Source organism: Triticum aestivum, chromosome 1D (genome assembly GCF_018294505.1).
Source record: "Triticum aestivum cultivar Chinese Spring chromosome 1D, IWGSC CS RefSeq v2.1, whole genome shotgun sequence".
Taxonomy (NCBI): Eukaryota; Viridiplantae; Streptophyta; class Magnoliopsida; order Poales; family Poaceae; genus Triticum; species Triticum aestivum.
The window spans coordinates 353,259,099-353,272,809 of record NC_057796.1 but is presented as its reverse complement, the minus strand read 5'-3'; the positions used below and the strand labels follow the sequence as shown (position 1 = coordinate 353,272,809).

Sequence of the window (13,711 nt, the reverse complement as noted above, 5' to 3'; positions counted from 1 at the left end):
CAATTGTACATGGAAGGGGTTTGTGACCACTAGCATTTTAGTAAGGTATTTATCCTCATATTGTTGGAGAAACCATTGTTTGCTAACATGGCTCAGCCTAGCAATGGCTTGGAATTTCTTGTCCCAGAATGCAAAAAAAAAATGTCCGCCACTTTGTTGCTTTCAGCACGTTTTCTAATGAAGTCAAGCCCCTTATGGATGTCCGCTGCTGCACTATGTTGTGTCTTACCATAGACAAGAGGCATATACACCTTCTTCACCAACTTTCAGTTAAGGTGACGGCTAACGGATTCCTTGACACTAGCTTCTAGAGATTATGATGGAATCTCCTCTTTGAAGTCCTCTAATAGTGAGGAATATAGGTCATATACTTGATCCTCACCATCAACCCGTCAAAAGTTAGTACGCACTGCTAGATCCTGGAAATAGCTCATTATCTGGTAAGCAGACGAGGATGCATCACATATATATGTGACATCCGCAACCTCAGATTTCGGTTTAGCATTTACCTGTTTCCTTCCATCCAACCTGGGAAGGGATCCCTCCATGTGCTCTCTATGACACTTGGCCTGATTGTTACCACTGGTATCTCTCCTCGCATGCAGTTGATGACCATCTCGCCCATGGCCTTTGTGAACACATAAGTGTCTTGCCAACCATAGAATTTGGCCCTATGAATAAATAAATTGCACAAATCAAATACTTCATGTGTGTATTCATATCTACAGACATGAGAAAGTAACAGGGAAATACTAGAATACCTCGACTACCTAACTCTTTCATTTCTTGAGTAACAGAAGCAGAGGCAGAAGAATGCCTTCTGGAGTCAAAAGCCAACTTGATCTCAGCCTCGATATCCAACACGGTATTCTGATGTGCCGAAATATCTAAGGAACCTATCCCCTTTGTTATGGTATCCCCTAAGCAAAATGGCTTCTCTAGTATCAAACCTTGCCTCTGCCCATTCACATATGTTGTTTGGCCAAAAACATGACATGCAAACATACTGCTAAAGCTTGTTTGTAAGCTTTTGAGATTAATAGAAACAGGTTACCATTTGATTTCGACCACAAGAAGCTCTTATTTGGCATTCTGACCTGTTGATACTTGCAAGAAGAGCTTCAGTCTTCGAAACTGCTGCGCGAAACTCATTATCCGGAATGGCCCCACGGTGTTGATGTCTAGTGCTACATCATACCTGCAAGTTGCAATACTTTTATTGCTATGGAATGTGAACTTACACATTTAGTAATGGAAGCAATCCTTGGTGCAAGACTAGTATAGCTTCACGAACCTCTCATCAAAAGTGGTATTTTCTGCAGAGTTTACGATAACATCCACTTCTTCCGCGATCTCTTTGGCTAACTCAGGAGCAATGCCAATGTAGGCTTCCCTGAAATTACCAACGACTCGAACCTGCTTGCTTAATACAAAGCTGTGGTAGTTTTTCCCATGGATTTCCTGTAAACATTTGAACAACTCAGTATCTTCTACTTGTATTGCAGACGGAAAATATGGTCATTTGCATGAAGAACAAAAAGTAGTCCGAAGTAATCATCATACCTCGTTCTTCAATCTTTTCATGGCTGCTTCATTGTCCTTGGCCTTGATCAACACGTATATTTTACCAACATCAGGATTTGTCCTTAAAATGGGATCGATAAGAACTGATGATCAGAATCATACAAAGTAGAATGGAAGAACAAAGGAAGGAAGTTAGGTAGCTTAGAGCAAGACAAAGGCAGAATGGAAGAACAGCCAAAAAGTGGGGGGCCAGACAGAAACTGTCTCACTCAAACTGGCATTTGAAAATGCTACCCGCCCTTCCCCTATTTCTGCATTTCATTCTTCTATTCCTTCTACTTGCTTTTCTAGTTAAGCTGCTCATAAACTAGATCAATAAAACTCACTCAGCTACTGTCTTCTTTCTATAATTGGTCTCTAAGTCCAAGTAATCGATAAAGTATAATCCTCTTCCCAGCTCCGCCACCTCCTTTCTACCGAGTATGCTCTACTTGAAAGAACATATTTATCAATAAATAAGTGCATTACTATATTCACAGCTACAAACTAAGCCTAATTTCCAATATGTCATATGTATCACTTTGATGTTGTGGGATCACTGGCTTCTTGCTCAACGGATTTCGCTTCTACACTTGACTTGAGAAGGGCAAAGCCTTCATGACCGGTACCGGTATCTGTTCAAGAAGTCAGTACTTATGCGGCACTGAACAAAGGGTGAGATTGATGAAATGCAATACATGTTTGAATATTTCCTATCTTCCTCCAGCCATCAAACTTGTTCAATTCGTTTTCTTGAGATCTGTGGAATAGTGATATCATACTTGAATCCACATTCCCAGTATTTGAGGAAGAAGTAGAATCTTAGTCCTTTCGAATTTCTAAGTTGGGAATTTGTTATCGACTAAATCAAGAAACTCGATTTCACTATGATATGACCACTGAACCCTTTGATGCAACATTTCTTGTTTCTAGAAGATCTCCGATGGTTTCTGAAGCTTCCATGATCTTGTAAAAGAAAGAAACCCTTTCTATAAGTTATGAAGACGTGGACCAAAAGACTAAGAAACTGCACAATCTATTGATTGACTAAAAAACTCAAGCTGAGTAACTTGCTTGAATGATTGCTCCGGCTCTGGGCCGTCTGATCTTCGGGATGCAGAATAGGGGATCGCTTGCCAACCTTTAGTTAGGACCAGTGAAAACCCACGCTTGGTGAAGGCGAAGTTCAGTTTGGAGATCTAACAATTCCTTATGTCGTGTATCCTCGATTGATGCAGCCTCAGATGCTTTGATTGTAGATTTGAGTATTGAGCGAAAGGTTACACCACCTATAGGTTCTGTATTACAGGCCAATCCTACTCCACTAGTACCAATAGGCGGCATAGGGGAAAAAGCACAACACCTAGGAATAGGAATCAACAACACAAAAACTTTCTGAGAAATTACCTAGCAAGAAAACGTATGCGCGTGGGCGCAACAGATTTCGCTCCCATGCGCTCATCCCTTGCTTGTTCTTTCGGACTAGCACTCTTTCCCTCTCTTTGAAGTAGATTTCTCAGCTCCACGAGTCAAACGAAATAAGGCGAAAGGCCCACTACTTCTTCATTCATGGCTTATTGATTTGATTGATCCCCCTTTCGTATTCATTCGACCTGAGGTGAGGTTGGAACAAGAGTTTTCATAAAAAGAATGGTTCTTTTATGCAATTATGAACGGGCTGGCCTCTTGTGGATTCCTCCAACTCTATGAATGAAGGGGGGAGTATGAGGAAGGCCGATTTTCTTTCTATACGAAGATGAAAAAAGGATCCGGGTCAAACATTTCTTACTTTTGTTGAGTATGACTGAATGAGGAAGAGCTCCTTATGTGGTATCACTTTACCACCATCTGAAATGCATGAAACTTCGATTGGTGGAAGCCAGTCCATGAAGATTCTCCCTTCTCTTACGTGAAATTCCCCTCTTTCGGTAAGCATCCAGTATCTCAGCAAATGAACATTTCTCTAAGCTTATCCTATAGCTTATACGTCATTTGAAAGCTGCTCCAAGGATCCAACGAATAGCTAAGGTTTGTTGACGATCCCTGGCTACAATCCCAGGAACATCATAAATAGTACATGCGACTCCTAGTTTGACCACTTCGCATATTGGCTTTATATTATCTACGGCGTCAACCATAAGTTTTATTACATCGCGTTCAGTTCGAGCTAGGCGGTGAAAAGTTTTATAAACAATAGCACGAACTCTCGTTCTTTCACCATCGATCATGCGAAAGTTTACCAATTTCTTGATCAATTCTTTTTCCTCACCATCAAAGTCCCCCATATAGCTGAGAATTTCCAAGCAATTGGAAGCCGCTTTCGATGACGAGGCCGATAAATTGATATTACGCAATCGTTACTGTCCATCTTTTTCAGCTCTGCTCCCGAAAAGAGAAAGGAAAGGAGACTGATCTTGACGTCGGCGTTGGTTTTTCCAACGAAAAACAAGAACATTCTTTCACGAACTTCCATGACAAAATGCTAGTTGCCTTGTAACGCATACACTGGAGCGTTTGTCCCATCGACGAAGGCCACTATACTCGTTTTCTGAAGAGCAACATTCTCTTATAACTAAACATCGCAAAGACAGAAAGGGGTATCCTGAACGTAAGGCCAATGGCTAGCATACTTCGCTGAACACTCACGATATTCAGCTAAAGCTGGATGCATATTATATTATATTATATTATATTATATCTTGCCTTGGTAGAGCGAAACTTTGAACCCAACACAAGAAACTCTCCCGGTTTAGCGATATTGATGGGTTCCAGCCTCATTCCACTAGCCCTAAAAGAATTCTAAATATATAAAAGAGGGGGAATGGATTCTACAAGAAAAGGCGGGTAAAGGTAGTTCAGGGGTCAATTCTTGGAGCATAGCTCATTTCTAGGTCCCCAACCCATCTCGTGCTCGTGTTGTACGCGATCGAATCTTGCGGCCGGATAGAGCAATGGAATCACCGAGTCGTATGAAAAGAGGGCTCTTCTTTTTAATCTTAACACAAAGGCTAGATCCCCTGGGGGTTGTCATATTACAATCATTTGTATTACTTTCCTACCAATCCTGAACTAGCTATGACCCTTATAGCGAGCCTCGCTTTACCGTTTCAAATAGAAACATATGGCGCTCCTAAAGTCGATTGGATACTTTCTTTTTTATTGAATTAAGCTAAGCCGTGGACTTTCTCACGTGAAGAACTCCTTCTTATGAGCTCATGGACTTGATCAATGCTAGTTCAAGTTCACGTCATATTAGGAAATTAGTTCATTAATTCGTTTATTTGCCAACGAAGAAGCCTTGCGCTACTCGGGAAGTACTGGCTAGAGGGGGGGCGTGTGGATCCACAGTCCTAGCCATTCTCACAATGGGATAATAAATCAAACAAAGACCATGAGAAGAGATTACAACATCCAGAACGAAGCCTGTCAAGCCAACCTTCCCTCACTGCGAAAATGCAACATCCGGCGTACTCATTGGCTTTGACCTCAGATTCATTACTTGCTAGAGAAGTAGTTTACATAACTGTCACAGCTCCAATGCGATAATCTTGTTAATCAACAAAGTAGCTAGCCTAAATAAGGAGTTTACAATCGCTTGACTATAAAGTAAAGAGCGGCTAATGGGAGATTGCTTGAGTAGGCTCAGTAAGGGATTACCCGCGGGCAGGGTAAAAGAGCTTTCATTAATAGTATGAACTGGTGGATCAGCAAGATAGCTAGAGCTCCTTAAAGGAAAGCAAAATCCAATTCTATATTATATCAAACTATAAAGCAAAGATGAGGAAGTTGCGCCTTTACTCGCTCGAATTAGAGGAAAAAGGGGATATGCAGCAGTAACAGCTTTTCTTTCAATAGTAAGCAGGAAATGCGAATAAGAGAAGGGTAGAAGAAGCGATCCGCGCATTTCCTTATTTCACAACGGATTTGACTCGTTAGAGAAATCATTTCTTAGGTATGCTACATTCTTTGTAGAAAGAGTAGGTTCTGCTATTTAAGACTTAGAGGAAGTGATTTCCGGGAACTAGCAGACCAAGCCAATCAACAAGGAAAGCCTGTCAAGCAAGGAAGCCACCAAGCAAACCTTTAATAAGCATCTCTAGCGCAGTCACTTCTCTATAGAAAGAAAAAACCTGCAGTCAAGACTAGTCACATTAGTGAAACAAGTGATTCGCTGACATTCAATTCAAATAGAAAGAGTAGTCACAGCTGCGACAAGTTGCTCTAAGAGGAAGGAGTTGACTTACTTTCAATTCCTAATACAGCAAGAGTGGATTTTTTTCATGTAGCACTTCTACCCCTATAGGATTTCCCATCTTAACCGAGAATGGGTGCCCACCTTGTACGTACCGAGAATGGGTGCAGCTCACCCCATCTAAAGTAGCCTAAAATTCGTTCCTCTACAATCCAGAGCAGTCCGAACATGTACCGCGATCTGGACGGACAAAGAATGTCGTACACTTGAGTGACCCCCTTTTCTGTGACCACCACCAAATTCAAAAGAAGAGGTGAGATCACCCTGAAAAAATCCTTTGTAGCTCTTAAAATATGGGCCAACCTCTCCATTAATATTGATTCTCACTGCACCTCCTTCTACCACTTGTTTAATCCAACCTCTCCACTTCTCACTAAAGAAAACCCTTTTTAAGCAAAACCTCTTGTAAAAAAATCCCAATTCACCCTGTCATATGCTTTTTCAAAGTCTAGCTTTAGTATGACCCCCTCTTGTTTAGTCCTCCTAAGCTCATGAAACACCTCATGGATAGTGACCACCCCATCTAAAATATTTCCGTTTTTCATAAATGTCGTCTGACTCTTACTCACCACCTTATTTGCAACTCTCTCAAGCCTATTTGTCAGTACTTTAGTCACAATTTTCTAACAAACATAATATAAACATATTGGCCGATATTGCTTGATAGTTGCAGCATCTTTCGTTTTAGGAATCAGAGTAACCACCCCATAATTAAGTCTTCTAAGTTGCAACTCCTCAGCATGCAGGCTATCAAGCATTCTTTTGACCATCTCTTTAACCATCTCCCAAAATGTTTCTAAAAGATTACTGGTAAGCCATCTGGGCCAGGAGTTGTATTGGTTTTCATCTCTTTAACTACTAACTCTATTTCCTCCATAGTGAAAGGCTTAGTCAACTCTTCATTGTCTAGTTCTGATAGCATGTGCTCTGTTGACCAAGGGGCTTCCACCAAGAGATATGTCCCCCTGTCCTTTGAACCAAATAGTCTATTATAGTAACTAGAAATGTGTTCTTGCAACTCTTTCTCATCTTGTACAACATTTCCTTCATGTTCCAAAGAAGCAATATTACATTTTATGTGTCTTCCATTGGCAGCACTATGGAAGAATGAAGTATTTGCATCTCCCTCAAGTAACCACTGACAAACTGACTGACAATGTGGACTGCATGAGCAATGTCAGGCCGGGTCACAGTGAGGTACACAAGGCTGCCTACAAGATGACGATAGCGAGTGGTATCCCTCAAGAGGAGTACCAGCACTAGGGCGCAATTGGAGATGGAGCTCCATGGGTGTAGCGACAGTGTGTGTATCAGTAAGACCTGAGCGTGAGATCAAATCCTGAGTATAGCGATGTTGAGAGAGATAGGAACCATCATTAGTTTGATCAACCTCAATTCCCAGAAAATAACTGAGAGAAAATCAATCTGACATCTTGAATTGCTCACTCAACTTTTTCTTCACAAAAGCAATGTACTTCTGATCATCTCCAGTGATCAACATATCATCAACATAGAGAAGAAGCAAGGTACGACCGCGGTCAGATGTATGAGTGAAAAGTGCAGGGTCATGCTCACTAGAAGAGAAACCAGCAGCTTGAACCACAGAGCTGAACCGCTCAAACCAAGCACGAGGTGGTTGCTTTTTTCCCATAGAGGGCCTTTCGAAGGCGACAAACATGACCATCAGGAACTTCAATACCCAGAGGTGGCTGCATATAGAAAAAACTCATGTATATCACCATGAAGGAAAGCATTTTTTACATCCATTTGAGAGATTTGCCAAGATCGAGCTGCAGCCACAGCAATCAGAGTACGAACAGAAATTGAAACAACGCAACCGTACTATCTATTTACGATAATTTGATTGCTGACAACACGACAACATCACGCTTCTCTTTCTTATTCTTATTTATATAACTGTCACTTTACCGGGCCGGAAAAGTGACACCGTCACGCCTCAGGGTCGTATGCCTGGAACAAGAAGGGTCGTCGTACAATTTCGGAGATTACAAAAAAGAAGGAGGCGAGCTCCCTATCCCTCTTTGTCTTTCCACTTCCCTCGTTCAGGAACAAACACTTCGCCAAATTCTTTTGAGTCCCGGCCCGGTTTTTCCCCACTAACCAATTACGTTACGACCACTGAACAAACTTGGTTGACGAACATGGTTTATGCGCCGCTAATCTAGCGGCTTGTCGAGCATTTGACAAACTCACACCATCCATTTCAAATGGGATTTGTCCCGTGGACACACGAGCAATCCAACCCGTCGGATTTCCTTTTCCTCTTCCCATTCGAACTTCTGCGGGTTTCCCCGTAATAGGAAGATCTGCGAGACTCTTACCCATATCTTACAATTTCTTTGGAATTGTCCGCTCATAGCACGATGGAATTGTCTGATTGTAGCCTGACGCGCTGCTTCAATGGCTCGATATGAAAGACGACCAGCTCTACAACTTTTGGTGCCATATCTTCCAAAACCAAGTTGTGTACCATCCGGTTCGCGACCCCTACTACATCTGCATTTAAAATATTTACTATATTTCGTACGTTTCGGATATAGCACGTCCCTTCTTATTTTGACTATATGAGATCCGCACTTTGGCACCTGAAATTCCGTTACGATAGATACTACCACGGGAGCATAATTTATTTTCTGGTTAAATACATTACAAGATGTTTTTCCATACTTTCCGCATTCAGTTCTACCTATTTCCGCACCCCCTAATCGACCAGAACAACAAATGCGTATCCCCTCCACCCCTTTTGGCATTATTAATGGAATATCCTTCACTATTTTACTAAAAATGGAACGAAATGAGATTGGATTGTTCCTCAGTTGAAAAGAGATGTCTTGAGCAATCAGAGAAGCACTTTGATAAACAGATTTGATCTTTACCGACTCAATTAAGGTATTAGTGTTTGTTCTATTAGACAAAAAAGATCGCATTTTTTGCACTTCGTTCAAATAAGAGTTGTACCCGTACGGAATTATCCTCTTTCTCAGTATGATCTCTATCATCATCTCTATTCTGTTTATCAATTTTCCTATCCTACCTAGGTCTATGAATTTCTCTATCAATTCCATTACCTTATCCTTACCCATGAGGTTCCTACATTTGATCCTAAATTGAGCTAGGAGTTGTTTTCGGGCATACTCAAAAAAGGGTTATTATACACCCCAACCCCATCCCTTGGAAAAAAGAAGGTAGCACCGAAGAAAGGAAAGAGCGATATGGTGGTTTTTGTTGTTCTCGCGAAGCGAAGATCATTCGCTTGGCGAATGAAGTGGATCAACCTCTTTTTGGCTCGGGCCAAACACTTTTTCTCGCTGGTAGAGCTTTCTAAAAAAAGCGATGCGAGAGCGTATTCTCTTATCTAAGCTTCCTCCCTTCGCTCCCCCCATCGTAGATGGTTCAGCCACACCCACGGCCACGAAATGATTGAGAACTAGGACGGGGTCGAAATGCATTTTATTCTTAGTATTAAAAAAGTATTGCATGACCGAATAATTCAAGGAGGGGCGCACAACGGGGAGGGTCCTTTTTAGTAGATGACTCGTCGGGCCGTCAGAGCGTGACTTCTTTGGTAAAAATAACTTGATTCTATTCCTTTTTAGTAAGGAGGCGGCATTTCCCATGAGGAAAGGTATGTCATTTACAACCCCGGCGTATTGAGGCCACTTGAAGGCCCTGCTCACCTGAAGTGATTTATCAAAATTCTTCTTTCTCGATGGTGATCGGTCATGGTATCCATAACGTTGCATCTTTTTCGGCCAAATCCGGATTTCGTTTTGCTTCTCCCGGTCGATCGACTCGACTCTTTTCCCTGCCCCCCGGCCTCTCTCTTCGTTTCGTTCTTCCTCTGTACCCTCGCTTGAATGAAGACACCCGATCGGCCCGACTTTCCCAAATGTTGTCCACCAGCCCTTTTCCTGTAGTACGGGTCTTGATTTCTTGTCTTTTTTTCGTTTTAGTCATGGTGATCGCCCGGGAAGAAAGAAATGAATGAATGTCCTTTTGGGAAAATATAGAATAATACACCTACCGAGACGAAAGCCAAGGGCGAGTTTCGTAGGTGGACGTATCGAACTAAAATAAGATCTAAGATTGACATCTTGATACAATGATTTACCATAATAATAAATAGAGTCAATGGTGACAGAGCCGTGGGAAGAGCCGCTTCTTTTTGTGGCGGGGGCATCCATTCACCAGCGCAGACTACATACACGTGCTCTCTGAACCGTGCTAGATAGTCACCCATCACACGGCTCTCAAACCCAACCTGTGGTGGATCCCGGGGGACAAAGCAAAGTCAAAGCGCTTGATCCTTTGCCCCATACTTTGAGATCTTCCTCCCTGCCGATCAAGCAGCAACGCAGCTCGTGATAGGCTTAGCTTAAGTCGCTAACGTTCGGTTCGGATAAGTAAAGTCCCTTCGGTCGGTTCGCTCAGGTGGTCTTCCCTTATTTTCCCTAACGTTCAAAGTTGTTCTGGTTTGAGAAAGGATCACCGCCAAGTCCACTAGGGGCGCCCTGAATGAATAAGAAATGGACAGCTGAGGTCAGGCTTGCGTGAAAAAAGATGATAATAAGTTAGATGTACACACCTGAGGTTGGTAAGAACTGAGGGACAATGCCCCCCTCACTGGGCCCATCAGCGAAAGCAACTGCTACTTAATCGTAGGTTTGCTTTCGTGCAAGGCCCCCGCTGCTGGAACAGGCAGTTGTCATTTTCAAGTAAATGCCCCGCCCCCTTTCTTTGCCCGCCGGCCGCCTAGCTCGTTATTCTTTGAGATCTGGATAGAGTCTCGCTTCGAGGTGGGGGAAGCATGGATTCGATAGATCTATCGAATCCATGCTGCAAGCAGCAAGCGTAGGCTAAAAAGGCAATAGTCTAACGTTGGGGTAGGGCGTGCCAAAACAACCGGGGGCCCCTCCGGGGTCAGTACAAAAGTACTATATTCTTTGCACTTACTTTCATTGGCTAGCTGCCTTTTGTAGCGCGCGTACTCTGATTCTCTTCTATGAATCTACAACTCTCTTTACTGAGCAAGACTTCATCTATATCCCTCAAAGTGGATTTGGATTCCCATTTCTTCTTTGAATGACAGCTTCAACTAGGCTCCACCTTAGAGAGGGTTTTCGGTTTGAATCAAGATAGGGCCAGGGGCGCGTCGGAACGGTAGCTGCTTAGTCTCATCCGAGAGTCCAATCTCTTTGTACTGTGCTTGCTTTTGTGTCTTTGAATAAAAAAGAAAGAAGGGGGTCGATTTAGGCTCCTTCCCTTCCACTGCATAGCTGTGCTATCAGGTACTACGAGCCCTCTGCCCCACGCATCTAACCAGCTCGCGTGGTTCACCGGTTCCACCGAAAACTCTCATTTGTTGAAGCGGAGCATAGTGTGGCATCGAGCGAGAAAGGTCTCTTTTTTGGTTTATTCACTGATCTGAAATGAAACTTAGCACTTGTTTTTTATTGATTCCTGGGGCTAGGCGTTCGCACAATCAGTCTATCCGAACCGCAGACGCACTTTTCACATCAGTGACGGCCTCTCCAGCAGAGCTGTGCGCCAGGGCCCTGGATGCGCTAGAGTTCGGCACATTAGGGGAGTACTTGCTCGGGTTTCTCGGCCTGGTATCCTTATCCTCGCGTTCATGATATCTACATTCAACTGTGCCCCAGAGACACGGTCGGAGCACGCCCGCCCCGTGTGCGTATTTCACGACATGCTCTGGTCCCGGGTTTCTTCCTGTGGTCTTCTAGCGTTAGAAGAAGTCGTGTCCGTCTCGGACATCTGCAACGTCCTCTCACGCCTTTTTTGGGGGGACAAACAAAGATCAGGAAAATACGGACCGAACCCATTCGGTGACTTTCGCGGTCGCCCTCACTGAACCGACTTGGATCTGAACTATGATTCAGATCAAGTCTTACCAAAATTGGATTTCCTTTTCGTGCCATATGTCGCTTAGACTTTACTTTTTCCCCTTTCCACCCTTTCCTCTATTTGTTCGATAGGGTCTTCATTTTATTCTAATTCTAAACCCATTGTCGTCCACAGTTTCCTTGTCGACGCGAAGGGGCCAGCAGCCCCCAAACCAAAGTCTGAGATCAGAACTCATACCGCGGTTGTGGCTTGAAGGCCGCATGCAAGTTCTTCAATATTTAGAGAGTATGTGTTAGTACGAGATCGCGCTATCAACTTATTTCATCTTTCTCGATGATTAGGACAAAATTGTATCCCTTAGGAACCGTACATGCACCTTTGTTTGGATGCCAATCTAATATTGTTACAATACAAAATACTTGAAGGCCACACGCAATTGACTCACCTACATTTTATGCTCCCACCCTTTTGTAGAAAAAGCCTCTGCCTCTGGGGAAGTGCTCACATCAACTCCAATTTGGATGGAGCTTCTCGATGGGTTAGAGTGTTTGCGAACCAAAAAGGGGGAAAACCCATCCTCCAAAGTAGTGAAGTGAGCCAGTACAATAAGACAATAGGTCTCATGGGCCAAGCCTGCTATCAGGTAGTGAGTGGGAATCAATCCTGAAAGAGAGAAGGTCTAGTGCTCTCAGAAAATATTTGATTCGCCGAAAAATTGGCTTTATCAGACCAATCCATGTTCAGAAGCCTTCCATCAAAAGTCAGTGGTCTAGGACGCTTTCCTTGACTTTGAGTTGGATCTCATTCTTCTTCCCGGCACAAAAAGAGGGTAGACTTCATCCGAGACACATGGGTTCTTTTGCTTCCTTAAAAGAACTCGTCTTTGAGCCTCTAAAAAGAAGGGCATAGTATCCCAGCCACCTAGACCACCTAAAAGGAAGGAATTGGTCTTTAGCTTTGAGTGATCCAATCATTGGTGAATGGGTTCAGTAAGGTAGAAGGAAAGGGCCCCTCCCGACCTGGGAAATTCATAGCAGGAAAGACTGGCGCCGATCAGCGAAAGCGAACCCTTCAGTACATCGCGTTCAGCCCTCCCTCAAAATCCCATTTGTTTTATTGAGGAATCACTCTTGATCCTCTAAAGGCTCTTCTCCATCTATAACTCAAAGTCCATCTGTCTCTCGTGGAAGCACTTTAGAGTGCCTAGAAGATCCAGCAAACGGGGGTGCCAATGCTGTCCCAAGACCAGATCACGGTAGGTAGCTACTTTAAAGAGGTTGGGAGACAGACTGGTCAATCTTCTTGTTTTCTCCGACCTAGAGCACTCTTTTTTTCAATCGTACGAAGAAACTCCGTGAAAAACCCAGCTATCACTCCTATGAGATGGCTAACTCCCAACTCCCGATACATTCTTTAGAGTCGACCAAAGGACTCGTTGGTTTGGACATAGTTTCTTTGTTCCCGTGTTTCTGTTTTGCTCTCCCCCTTTTTCACTTAGTTTAGTTGGAATGGAAAGAGAACTTCCTTCAGTTTTTCTTTTTTTTGTTGCCTGGTTCGGTCTCTCCGAGTGGAATAAGTGGGTCCTTCTTCTTTTTACTGACTGATGAAGGTCGAAACTGAAGGTCGAATCAAGCGGAGTCTGGATTCCTATGTTCGTACCAACTCAAATGATTGATGAATTGGATCTTGAGTATGCTCACTTCACTACTCAGCAAGGGTGAAAGAATGACAAAGAGACTGACATCACAGAGGATGGAAAGGACCCAATCGCCTGCCTCTTTCTTGGTCCACCCCCCTGGTGGGTACTTTATAGCTCACAACACGAGATAGGCAGATATGTGACATAGAAAAATTGCTTTCATTGACAACAAGACTCTCTTCCTGATTGGGATTGGTCTGTGCAGGATCTCCTTCCCTATGAGACTCTTGCTTCCCTTTGAAAGAGGCAGACCCCTACTTCAATTGACATCTGATGACTCTTCCCCAGCTATGGACTCAAACCTCTCACAACCA

At 43.3% G+C, this 13,711-nt stretch overlaps 2 pseudogenes; both read right to left on the bottom strand.

Annotated features, from left to right (window-relative positions):
* Window positions 1-2,997: 2,997 nt before the first annotated feature.
* On the bottom strand, window positions 2,998-3,971 carry LOC123169913 (ribosomal protein S7, mitochondrial-like; annotated as a pseudogene).
* Window positions 3,972-7,821: 3,850 nt separating this feature from the next.
* LOC123169902 (ribosomal protein S3, mitochondrial-like) lies at window positions 7,822-11,772 on the bottom strand (annotated as a pseudogene).
* Window positions 11,773-13,711: the final 1,939 nt, after the last annotated feature.